Source organism: Notamacropus eugenii, chromosome 7 (assembly GCF_028372415.1).
Source record: "Notamacropus eugenii isolate mMacEug1 chromosome 7, mMacEug1.pri_v2, whole genome shotgun sequence".
Lineage (NCBI taxonomy): Eukaryota > Metazoa > Chordata > Mammalia > Diprotodontia > Macropodidae > Notamacropus > Notamacropus eugenii.
In genome coordinates, this window is record NC_092878.1 from 147,802,267 (window position 1) to 147,816,124 (window position 13,858).

The following is a 13,858-nucleotide window of genomic DNA, read 5'->3' on the forward strand; positions in this document are numbered from 1 at the left end:
CTCACATCCATCAAATTGGCAAAGATGTCAGAATTGGAAAATAGGCACAGTAATGCATGGCTGGACTATCGTGGACCAGCAGCATTTAGCAGCTTCAGTGACCATGACCCAAGTCACTAAACTGTGAGTGGCTCCTGACCCTCACTGGGAGGCCTTCAAGCAGAACCAAGGACAGCAGATGACTTGTCGGGGATATCTCAGGGTGGATTCTTTGACTTACGGGTTGAAATAAATGGTGGCTGACAATGATTATCATCTTCATTACTGTTATTCTCTTCCAGCTCTAAAATTCTGTGATTCCAAGTACATGATGATTAACATTGCTTCCAGCTCTAAATTCCTCTGAGTCATAAGATGCTTTGACAAATTATTTTGCCTTAAAATATTTCAGGCTAGGGAAGAAGACACTAGAAATGTAAATTATAATTGAAATTTATTAGCAAGAGCTCTTCAAAGTATTATTTTAATTTAATAAAATTCCGAAACCATTTTTACAGAATGAACTTCACCATTCATTAAATCATATAATTCCTACAACTCAAGTTAAATGTAGCTGTCTCAATCAAGGTCTCAAAATATTAGCAACAAATGAAAGTATGTTACGAAATAAATATTTCTCTTTTCAGCATTCGAAATTAGGCTAAGGTAGCACCAAGAAATTCTCAAATACATGTCCACATATATACAATTTAATAGTTTTTTACTGAACACATACAACTGAAGGGGTGTTTGTGTGTATGTGTGTGTATGTGTATGCATGTGTGTGTGCATCTGTGCATGTGTGTGTGTGTGTGTGTGTGTACTGAAGGTAAACAAGGACAAGACTAAGTATCAAGACTACGACTCAGTATCCAATGCTATGCAACATTCTCACTAGGACGTGTATGTGTGGAACACATACAACTGAAGGGGTGTGTGTGTGTGTGCGTGTGTGTGTGTGTGTGTGTGTGTGTATGTGTGTGTGTACTGAAGGTAAACAAGGACAAGACTACGTAGCAATGCTTCAGTATCCAATGCTATGCAACATTCTCACTAGGACATTTATAAGTCACCTATTTTACACCAGGTAGTATAGCAGGTACTAGAAAAACCAAGATCACACATCATAGCTTGTGCCCTCAAAGACCTTACATCCTATCAGGAGCAGGAGAGGAAAACTATACAGAAGAGTCTAATGCAAGTTGTGATGGAGGCAAAGGTAGGATCCAGATAAAATACAAGATGAGGAGAGAGGGCAAGGAAAACAGATCCCAAAAGAGCCTAAAAAAAAGAGTATGTTCCAGAGATGGAGGCTGCCCTGCAGCACAAGAAGGATCACAGAGGTTGGGAAGCATCGGTAATATAGTTTGGATAATGACGACCGAGACATGTTCACAGGCAAATAGAGACAAGAAGATAAGAATCAGCTAGAAGGTGCAGTGGATAGACCTGAGTTCAAATTCAACCTCAAACATTTTCTAGCTGTGTGACCTCAGGCAAGTCAGTTAACCTGTTTTGCCTCAGTTTCCTCAACTGTAAAGCGAGGACAATAATAGCCCCTACCTGTCAGCAGTTCCTACTTGCAAAGTGCTCAGCACACCCTCTGTGCTCTCTCCATCTCTTCAATTTGGCTTTTCCCCACGTGCCTCAGCAGCAGCCAGATCCTTTGACCTCCACAGCTGATCTGGCATCCGTTCCCTTCTCTCTACTGAGGAAGATACTGACCCTACATCAAGGCCTTCACAGCTTCTTCCTGGATAACTGCAATAACCAGTTAATCGTTCTGCTGCCTCAAACCTCTCAATTCTCCGACTTACTACTCCCTCACTCCCACCCCACCCCCAGTACTTTTTCTTAAAAGAATAATTCTCCTAAAAAGTAGGTATAGCCATGTCATTCCTTTACTCAACTCCACTGGCTCCCTAATGACTATAATATTAAATATTATTTCATATTAGCTTATCCTTGTTTAATTTTTTTGTGTAAGCTTCATAACATACAAAATATTAACACTAGAACACATAATTCATGAACAAGTAAATATACATATATTGGGGGTGCATGCTCAAAACTTTTTACTAGTAAGGGTGTACAATGAAAAATAAATGTCAAGAGTACTGAGTCAGAATCAAAGGGGGAAAAGGGGGAGTCTTGTGAACCTGCTGGGAGCCTGAGCAAAGAGAAGACAGAAAATAGCTACAGACAATAAAAGGCGAATAAAAGAACTACAGCGTACTACTGAGGGTCTGGTCGAGGTTAGGTAAGAATTTATATCGGACCTGATCAGCACAATGTCAGTGTAACTTCCTCTAGCTCCCTCCAGCAGCTTTCAGAAGCTGTGGAATAGGAACTGAGCAGACAGGCAGGGGCTGTTAAGGTTAGGAATCAGTCAGACATGAAGAACCGATGGACAAGGAGGCCAAAAGATTAAGAGAGGAGGCAGTGCCTTGTTAACATGGTTATATATAGGATCCTGAATCTCAAGGGTCAAAAGAGAGGCCAGAAAAGGGTTGAAAGACCAAGAAGGCAGGAAGCAATTAAAGGGAACAAGGCATCCTAGTGAGGATAAAAGGCAGATTTAGGAGAGGTGAAAGGACAAGGGATTGTGATTCAGAGTTCAGTCTCAGGCAGAATAAAAGTAAAACATAAAGTTAAAGTAAAAACTGAGAGAAGATACTGACAATTCCATTCTGGGTAATTACAACAGCTCTTCTAGGCACCAGCTTTGACATAATTAGAGGACCATCCAACACAACAAACTACAGTGTGACACACACTAATGTTGCACAAACAAAAAACCCGATCAGAAAAGTAGCAACAGAAAGTCAGTCTATTACTTCAAGGTCTGCTGCAAAAACCTTGGCTGAAAAGAAAGATACACACTTGGATACTCAGTGCAATCATAACGGAAAAAGACATTTTGCAGGGTTCCAAAGGTGTTTATCTTGATATTATGGGCACAAAAAAAGAACAAACTTCTAAATAAAAAGGCTAATAACTTCAAGTTACTTTTTCCACAACGATTGACAGAATAATTCATAGCTTTTTGCAAAATTCACCCAACAACCTCTGGAGTCTCATTATAATTTATTGTCTCAGGGTTAAGATCTAGAAAATGCACCAGACCCACTCTTGATGGGCAAATCCAATACTGAAAACAGTGGGTCATACTTCCCAGCCCAAGTGAGCGAAGGGAGACAGAGATGTTTGTGAACCCTGGGGACCTGGCAGGGGCATACAGGAATGAAACATTCTAGGGTTTCAGTTCACAGCAACTGCAAGACAAGGGATCCCGAGCTGGTGGAGGCTACAGGGACAGAGACCAACTGACAGAACTGTGGTTCACCACCCAGTTGTTCTGGGTCATAGATCCAGGGCAGGCTGAGAAGGCGTTCAGAGACGAAGGGTGACTGCAGGCATTAGACTGCCTAACCCACAAGGAGCAAATTCAGAGACACCAACACCTAAGCATCTTAAACCGCAGAGAGGGGCAGGGCCTCAGTTCCAGCCTCCAGCACATTCTAATAACTTAGGTAGAAAACCAGGGCAGCCTGAAGTTTGAACCTGAAGAGTTTTGTAGCTGGCTAATAGTGCCCAACTCCAGTGGGAGTCTACTGGAACATCCACAGTTTACAGGGTGTTCAGGGAGGACTAGTACCTCTGGTGTGAGGGACTGCAGAGTCCTTTTCTGAGCTGTTTATCTACCTTTAATATCCACCTGTCAACTCTCACCTGTGGCTCCAAAAAGCTGCAGCATGTACAGTGGCTACACCTATCTCAGAAGAGAAGCTAAATAAGTTTGAGGGTAACCACTAGGCCTCAAACCTGCTAGTGAGTTAGGGGGATGTCTACCCCAAGCATGTGAAGACTTCCCCGAGCTGAATGGCAGATGAGAACGATTTATTCCAATGGCCACAAAGGTTGGTGAAGCAGGCCCTGAGAAGCACTTAAAGCTTGATCAGACATCAAAGATGCCACGGTAATCCGCAGTATCCTGGGTCATCACCAGTCATCCTCACTTTTGTACTACCACTGGACTCAGATGAATCTGGACGAGAGTGGGGCTGACCATTTTGTGTGACTCCCCCTCACTTAAATCCAATTCACACACAAGTCAAGACATGGCCCCATGATGTCACTGGTCCTCTTCCAAAACAAAGGACAAACAACTGAAAGTTCCATCAAAGGTACAGTTCACAGGAGTGTTAAGTAGATCCAACACCCAGGTCAGGAACAAGCAGAGAGAGTTCAGACCAGGAGGGAAGAAATCAGAGTTTGCTCAGATCGACCACTGAAAATTTGCAAGTTCCCAATCTGAACTGGAATAACTTAGTGCTCAGTCCCCCAAGAAGGCCAGAGGAGGACCAAAGGAGACAAACATTCAGCCCCGAAGGGCAAAGCCTGATTTTTGACATGAAGTGTCAAGTCAGAAACAGGCCTGTGAATAGCTGTCATACTTGTAGCCAGGGTAACATGGGACGACCTAGTCTCAAAACAAAGTATAGAAGCAAGGAAGAAATTAACCTTTTCCATTTTTAGATATGGGAAGAGTTCATGACAAAAACAGGTAGAGGGCATCACAGCAGATAAAATGGGTAATTTTGATTATAAAAAATTTTAAAGATTTTTGCACAAACAAAACTTATGGAGTTAAAATTGGAAAGGAAACAACCCTTTGCCAAAAGTTTCTCTGATAAGGTCTCATATCTAAGATACATAAAGAACTGATTCCAATTTATATGAACAAGAGCTATTCCTCAATTGACATGTGGACAGAGGTCAGGAACCAGAGGTTTTCAAAATTAGAAATAAAAGCTATCAACCATTAAAAAAAAAGATTCAATTAAATAATTAAAGCTATACAAATTAAACCAACTCATACCCATTAGAGTAGCAAAGTAGGAAAATGAATGGTTGGAAGGGCTACAGCACCTCAATGCATCATTGGTGGAGCTCTGAACTAGTAACAGCAATTCTTAAAAACAACTTGCAACTATGCTCCAAGTCACTAAACAGTTTTGACACAGTGACACTTCTTCTACCATGCCTACATAATTCTCAGAGAGACAAAAAAGAGGGAAAAAGGACCTAAATATAGAAAAATATTTCCAGCAGCTATTTTTGTAGGAGCAAAGAACTAGAAACTTAGGGAGTGAGTGTTCATCCATTGGAGAAATAAATGATGGAATGGATGGTTTCAGAGAAACCTAGAAAGACTTGAACTGAGGCAGAATGAAATGATCAAAACTAACAGAACAATATATACAATAAGAGCAGCATTATTCTTAAAAAGCAACTTTGAAAAACCTGAGAATTGTGATCAATTCAAAGAAAACTACAATATGAAGAATGATGATGAAACTCAAGACGCAAAATGAAACAACATTCTCAGACACAGTCAATTTAGGGATTTGCTTTACTTAATTATGCACATTTGATTCAAGGGATCGGTTATCTTCTCTTTCCCCCTTCCCCAACAACCATCTGGTGAAAAACATAAAGAAAAGGAGAAAGGAAAGAAAACAAGGGTGATTGAGGCATCTTTTTTTTTTTTTAAATGCAGAAGAGAAGGCCACAAGGAAGCACAGAAGCATGGCAACTATAAAAGCTACCAATTGAAATTATTATACTAAAAAAGAAAAGCAAACTATATGTAAGAGATCTACGTTTTCATATATACTTTTTCTGTCTGTGTGCAAAAATATCCATTTCACTTGAGATTTTTAAAATTCAGAGTAATTTTTAAAGGAATAAATGGAATTTCCCTTAACATGGTAAAAAGTTATCTGAAACCAAGAGCTAGCATTATCTGTTGCAGAGAAATCCTATAAGCTTTTCTAATAAGTTCAAGGTAACCTCTATTATTTGATATAGTTCCAGCAATATGACAAGAATAAGAAATTAAGGAAATAAACACGGCCAAAAAACAAAATAATACTGTCATTTTTGCAGATACATTGTTTTACTTAGAAAACATGAAATAATCAACAAAAAATTAATTGTGACCATATCTTCATTAAAGTAGTATAGAAAATAAACCCTCTGAAATTAACATCACTTCTGTATAACCAAGAAATTTACCAATTACCATATTACCAAGAGATAAAATTCCACCCCAACTACAGAATGTGTAAAATAGCTGAAGGTTCAGCTGCTAAAGCATGCAGGAATTGTAAGTACAAAACTCTTATAGAGATGTAAAGTTTAACCTTTTTTAAATGGAGATATTAATTATTCATGGTTGGTATAGGACAATATAAAAAATATGATGATGCTAACTAAATTAATCTACAGTTTCACTACCATGACAAACTACTAAAGAGTTACTTTATGGAGCCAGACAACATGATAATAACCAAATTCATGCAGAGAAACAGGTGGTCAGAAATTTTAAGGGAAATAATGAGAAAAAAGTAGGAAAGAATGGGAGTGATACCAGATATCTCACACTATACTACAAATCAGTAATTATCAAAGCAATTTGGTACCAATTTTTAAAAACCCAAAGAATCAATGTTAAGAGAATACAAAGCACCCAAGATCTAGAAACACAGTACCTAACTGCATAGTGTTCAATAAACTCAAAGAAACCAACTACCAAGTTAAACACTCACTATTTCTACAAAAACTTGTAGGTAAGTTGGAAAGCAGTCTGGCAGAAACTAGGTTTCAAGCAACCTCTTACCATTATCCACTATAAGCTCCAAACGGAGACATGGCCGAGGTCAGAGGGGTGGGGAACCTGCAGCCTGAAGGCCATGTGTGGCCCTCTCAGTCCTCAAGTACAGGCCTTTGAACCCAAACTTCACAGAACAAATCCCCTTAATAAAAGGATTTCTTCTGTGAAGTATGAATTCAGTCAAAGGGCTATACTTAAAGACCTACTAGATATAAAAAGTTATACAATTAACAAATTAAAGGATCTTTTTACAACTATAGATATGGGAAGGATAGAGAGATACACAGGAGATAAAATTTTGATGGAAAAAAACTGAAGAAGTTTATACAAACAAAACCAATGTGATTAGAATTAAAAAGTATATAGCTGACTGGAGGGAAAAGTCTTCACAGCAAATTTCCACAACGTCATATCTAATCCATCCTGTTTCAAATACACAAGAACATTCCTCAAAAGTAGTCAACGTATATGAACTCGAATTTCCTAAGGGAAGAAAGGCAAGCTATCAACAACCCTATTTTTAAAATGTTCCAAGTCACTAACAAAAAGAGAAATGCAAAATAAAAGTTTCCATGTCACACTAATGAGATTGGCAAAGATGAAAAAAGGGAAAAGAAAGTACTGCTGTATCATGCAAGAAGAGGCACATGCAGACGCACTCCTAGTGGAGCTATGAGGGCTCGAGCCGTTCTGGAAAGCAAAATCACTCAGCTGTGCATACAAGCCCTTTGGCCCAGAGACACCAATGACTACTGTAGCCCTAGAGATGAAAGGCAGGAAAAGAACCACACATACAAAACCATCTACAGCAATATTCCATTATAGCAAAGAACTAGAAATGAAGTAGTGCCCAACAACTGGAAAATGGCTGAACTAATCATGGAATATGAATGTAAGAAAGTATTGCTAAATCGCTAAAAAGGATGGGGTGGCTGCAGGGAGTGGGGAGGGAGATTCAGATAAACCTGGGAGGAGCTCTAGGAACTCAGGCAAAGTGAAGTGAGTAAAGCCAGAACAATTTATAAAATGACTTCAACTCTGTGTAAAGGACAGTAAATGTGAAAGGCTTAAGAACTATGATCAATGCAATGACCAATTCCAATTCCAGATGACTAATAAAGAATCATGCTTCCGACCTCTTAGCAGAAAAGTCACGGACTAGTAGGGGGAGGTATTTTCAGACACAGACAATGTGTGAATTTGTTTTTCTTCACTACACTTATTTGTTACCTCTTTTTCTGTTCTTTGTATATGGAAATATTCAATTTTATTCATATTTTTTAAATTCATAATAATAAAAAGAAAACTGTAAAAGAAAATTTTGAATCATGGTGCCATGGTTCCCCATAGTTTATACTTCAGTGCTCATTCCCTGGGAGAACAAGATATTTCCAAAGACCTAATAGAAGCCAAATAGCTTTGATTACAAAAATCTAACCAACTACAGTTAAGCATATAAATAAATGGGAATATAATAAATTATCCTGGGGGAAGTATGCTATATTACATACATGAAACACTAAAGATGAAAGGAAAAAGAATTCAAAGTTCACACTTACTAAAGGCCCTATATAGAGCAAAATGTTTACATCTGAGCTTTTTTAGGAGCAAAGAACTAAATGAACTAAAACTAAATGATGCCAATAGATTAAGGAATGTTTAAACATTAATGTGGAATATTACTGTGCTGTAAGAAATAACAAATACAGATAAGCATAATAACTTAAAGCATTTAATGTTCAATTCTCATGAAACAAATTAGCACATAACCCTGGCTAGACTATTACAATTAAATTACCTAGAAACTTACTACTAAAATTAATTAAATGATGAAGCTTTTAAGGGTAGACTGACCATCTATTATGTATCTTAACATATATCAAGCTCCCTTCACTGGGCACAAGAGTTTAACCTCTGTGTTAAAAAACTACTGAGCATTTGAGACATCATGGTCAGGAGAAGGAACTCAGGTAGTCAAGTAATTTAGTTGTCCTAAAAATTATCAACATTAATAGTCTAGGGCAATACCTTCAGTACTGTCTGTCCAGGTATCGAGGAATTAACTTTCCTAAGTTGCTTGAAAATACAGTGATGATACCTATATATAAATATATTCACGGTCAATTGTAGCCACAGGGTGGAAGGGATGGGGGAAGAAAGAAGGAGAAAGACCAAAGGAAAAAGTGTACAGCAGAGAAGAAAAGAAAACCTACAAGAAAGCAAAGCAAAGACGGAGAGCTTTCAACATAATGCACGTACTGTATAGGTTTTCTTGAAATGAAGTTATTGCTCCATCTTCTGAATCCTTTCCTATGTTCTACTGTTCATGTGACATGTCTCTTTCTTATTTCATACTTAAGTTTATCATTTATGTTTATGTTTCAGGGGACACAGTAGAAAGACACAGGTACAGAGGCTCTCCCCACACAGCCCATAAAACACCTGGAGAGAGGGACTCTCAACAAATTGTGGAGCAGCAGAAGTGGAGAACAACAGAGTGGAGGACCTGGAGCAGGGAGCCCAGCCCAGGCTTGGCCACGGGGGCGGCTCACAAACAGCCCTCGGGGGAGGAATCTCCAGCAGCAGCAGGTTTGCAGATCCATCAACCCACAGGCACCAAAGGTCAGTGACGGGTTTTTTCAGCTGGCTGGGAAGGGAGAAGGGCCTTCCCATGGCTCCGGCCTTAGGCAGCCGCCACAGAGGCCACATTGGGCAGGCAGCAGCAGTTCCAACAGAAGCCCTTACAGCAGCCCGCATCCATTGTTGGAGCGTGAAACCCCTGGGGGCACTGAGGAGCTGAGTATTACCTTAGCCCTGTGTGGAGGCCCTGGGAGAGCTGGTGTTTATCTCACACTGAATGGCCATCCTGCCCATGCAGCTTATCTCAATCTAAGCCCCCAGTGCTGACTTGGCAGAACTGGAGGCCAGGTGGCTGTGGAGAGTTAACTGCTAAGATTCTGGGCACAAAAATCCCTGACAAAAAATCCCTACACCCAGACCAGTACACGCCTGATTGTGCCACCTTGGAACTGAGATATTATAGATTCCCAGAGTATACCCTACTCTTGACAAAGGACCCAAAAGTCAAGGAACTGGTTGGGAAAATGCCCACAAAAGGGGAAAAAAAATAAGACTATAGAAGTTATTTTCTTGGTGAACAGATATCTTCTCCCATCCTTTCAGATGAGGAAGAACAATGCTTATCATCAGGGAAAGAAATAAAAATCAAGGCTTCTGTATCCCAAACATACAAAATAAATATTCAATGGTCTCAGGCCATGGAAGAGCTCAAAAAGGATTTTGAAAATCAAGTAAAAGAGGTGAAGGAAAAATTGGGAAGAGAAATGAGATGCAAGAAAAGCATGAAAAGCAGGTCAACAGCTGGAGACCCACAGGAGACCCAAAAAATGCTGAAGAAAATAACACCTTGAAAAATAGGCTAACTCAATTAGCAAAAGAGGTTCAAAAAGCCAATGAGGAGAAGAATGCTTTCAAAAGCTGAATTAGCCAAATGGAAAAGGAGGTTCAAAAGCTCACTGAAGAAAATAGTTCTTTCAACATTAGAATGGAACAGATGGAGGCTAATGACTTTATGAGAAAGCAAGAAATCACAAAACAAAACCAAAAGAATGAAAAAATGGAAAACAATGTGAAATATCTCATTGGAAAAACAACTGACCTGGAAAATAGATCCAGGAGAGACAATTTAAAAATTATGGGACTACATGAAAGCCATGATCAAAAAAAGAGCCTACACATCATCTTTCAAGAAATTATCAAGGAAAACTGCCCTGATATTCTAGAACCAAGGGGCAAAATAAATATTGAAAGAATCCACTGATCACCTCCTGAAAGAGATCCAAAAAGAGAAACTCCTAGGAACATTGTGGCCAAATTCCAGAGTTCCCAAGTCAAGGAGAAAATATTGCAAGCAGCTAGAAAGAAACAATTCAAGTATTATGGAAATACAATCAGGGTAACACAAGATCTAGCAGCTTCCACATTAAGGGATTGAAGGGCGTGGAATATGATATTCCAGAAGTCAAAGGAACTAGGACTAAAACCAAGAATCACCTACCCAGCAAAACTGAGTATAATACATCAGGGGAAAAAATTGCCTTTCAGTGAAATAGAGGACTTTCAAGCATTCTTGATGAAAAGACCAGAGCTGAAAAGAAAATCTAACTTTCAAACACAAGAATCAGGAGAAGCATGAAAAGGTAAACAGCAAAGAGAAGTCATAAGGGACTTACTAAAGTTAAACTATTTACTTTACAGGGAAAGACAATATTTGTAACTCTTGAAACTTTTTTCACTATCTGGGTAGTTAGTGGGATTACAAACACACACACACACACACACACACACACACACACGAGAGAGAAAGAGACAGAGACAGAGAGCACAGGGTAAATTGAATAGGACGGGATCATATCTTAAAATAATGAAATTGTTTTAAGTGGTGAGAGAGAAATATATTGGGAGGAGAAAGGGAGAAATGGAATGGGGCAAATTATCTCTCATAAAAGAGGCAAGCAAAAGACTTTTCAGTGAAGAGAAAAAGGGGGGAGGTGAGAGAAAAAACATGAAGCTTACTCTCATCACATTCAAACAAAGGAAGGAATAAAATGCACACTCATTTTGGTATGAAAACCTATCTTACAATACAGAAAAGTGGGGGAGAAGGGGATAAGCAGGGTGGGGGGGATGATGGAAGGGAGGACATGGGGAAGAGGGAGCAATTTGAGGTCAACACTCATGGGGAGGGATAGGATCAAAAGAGAGAATAGAAGTAATGGGGGACAGGATAGGATGGAGGGAAATATAGTTAGTCTTATACAACACGACTATTACGGAAGTCATTTGCAAAACTACACAGATATGGCCTACATTGAATTGCTTGCCTTCTAAAGGGAAGAGGTGGGGAGGGAGGGAGGAAGAGAAACTGGAACTCAAAGTTTTAGGAACAACTGTCGAGTACTGTTCTTGCTACTAGGAAACAAGAAATACAGGTAACGGGGTATAGAAATTTATCTTGCCCTACAGGACAAAAGAGAAGATGGGGACAAGGGAAGGGAGGATGATAGAAGAGAGGGTAGATTGGTGACAGGGGCAATTAGAATGCTCAGCATTTTGGGGTGGGGGAGGGGAGAAAAGGGGAGAAAATTCGGAACCCAAAATTTTGTGGAAATGAATGTTGAAAACTTAAATAAAGCCTTAAAGGCTTAAATAAATAGATAAATTTAAATACAAAAAATACCAAAAAAAGTTTATGCTTCTTTTTCTTTTCTTCTTATGTATTCAAGTTTTATTACTTGTCTAGAATAAAATTTAAAAAATACAGTTTATGGCAAAGGTTTTACTTGGGTCACCTTCAACAATCCCCTCCCAACACACAACATCAGAAGCAGTGACTCTTAGGAAATGAAGATACCTAAAGCAACTAAGACTGTAAGCATGTGTACCCACCATGCACATCAGCAACTCCAACCAGAAGACACATTCAGTACCCTCTGTGATCTGAAGACTGTCACATATTATCCCTCTTTCTGTTAAATGACACATGAAAATTTTGCATTTTAATTACATCACTGATGCCTTAAAAAGGCTCCAATCACAAGGTCTTTAAGAAAAAGATAGGGAAAAAATCTATTATAAAAAGATGGTTCTAGTTCAGGAATGGGTTGAATTCTTTGGCCTCTGAGGTCCCAATGAACTCTGTGAAAAGTGGATTAAATTATAACCTTCCAAAGAGTCATTTTAGTAAAGCAGTGGTAGAAAGATGCCGAGGAATTGAGGAAGTGGTTAGAAGTCGAACCTTCAAACCTACATTTTGACTATTCTTTAGAGACTTTGCCATGGAGGGAGGGAGGGAAGAAGAGAGAGAGAGAGACAGAGACAGAGACAGAGAGAGACGAAGAGACAACAGAGAGACAGACAGACACTAGGTTACTTGAAAGAAAAGGAACCTTAGAGCAGAGGGCAGAAGAGAGGTTTAGGAAAGAGATCTAAACTAGAGAGCAGGGGACTAATGAAGAGGAAATGAAGACACACAAGAGGTATATGGTAAATGCTAGTGGAGAAGTCCAGGAGAAAGCAGGATGGGATGAGGAAAAGGGCCACAATGGAGAGGTTAGCTATTTAGTAAGGAGGAAAGCCAAGCAACACTTGATCAGCTACGCTCAAAATGTTTCACCTAATTCAAAGCCTCTCCTTGCAAGCCAATTCCAAAACTCCATTTTTTTCAGCTTCCGGAAAAGCTAACTATAGTAATCATCTACTCTGTGTGCAGCATTATACATACAACCAAATGTATATAACTTTTATTCATCACTCCAATGCTTCTATATATTACTTAATGTATTCATTTTATTCCATGTTAATTTAGTTTTATGCACATCATCCCTCCAGTTAGAAATTAATCTTAAGCCTGTTTCATTAGTAACCCACTCTTGAAATCCCACCTAGTAACTATCATTCACCTATCAGCATTTCTTCCAAAGTATCCTTATATCTATTTTCAACAGGTACTACACATACTAAAACAGGTATATCCACAAATGCTGTTTAGTCGTGCCCACCTCTTCATGGACCACAGGACATTAACACCTGTCCATGGGGTTTTCTTAGCAAAAATACTGAAGTGGTTTTGCCACTTCCAACTCCTGCAGATCAAAGCAAACAGAGGTTAAGTGACTTGCCCACTGTCACTGAGTTAATAGTGTCTAAGGCTAGATTTAAACTAAGGTCTTCCTGATTCCAAGCCCAGTGCTCTATCCACTGGGCCACCTTGCTGACTTACATCCATACATACTATCCTCTATATAGAGAAGTATTCCCCTATTCAAAAAATGGGTTGTGCCAAAAGTCTGTCCATAAACTGATTAAAACTCAGAATACATTTTCCCATAGGATTGTTATCTCTTCCTAGATTAGCTCACAAAACCCTATTTAACCCATAACATCTCCGAAAATAATTAGGCATCATAGTAGAGTGAAAGAAACTCCAAGCAAAAAGCCAAGCAAACAAGATTCAAGTCCTACCACCAACAGTAACCAACCACAAGACAGGCTATACAGATCATTTAATTTCTAAATTCAATTTTTTCATCTTTATACAGTTGTTTAAAATATCTATCAAATGTTTCACATGCTGTATCTTATATTAGCCTTACCATATCCCTGTGAAATAGATGTTCT

General features: G+C 39.0%; 1 protein-coding gene and 1 long non-coding RNA gene across 4 annotated transcripts in view; both read right to left on the reverse strand.

The window, feature by feature from the left end:
* Nucleotides 1-13,858, reverse strand: part of BMP2K (BMP2 inducible kinase) — a 110,833-nt gene that overhangs the window by 79,470 nt on the left and 17,505 nt on the right. The window lies entirely within an intron of this gene.
* LOC140513670 (uncharacterized) overlaps nucleotides 1-13,858 on the reverse strand; it is a 31,599-nt gene that overhangs the window by 719 nt on the left and 17,022 nt on the right. The window contains exon 1 of the long non-coding RNA XR_011970278.1: nucleotides 1-13,858. This exon is cut by the window's right edge and continues 17,022 nt beyond it. This is a non-coding gene — a long non-coding RNA (uncharacterized lncRNA).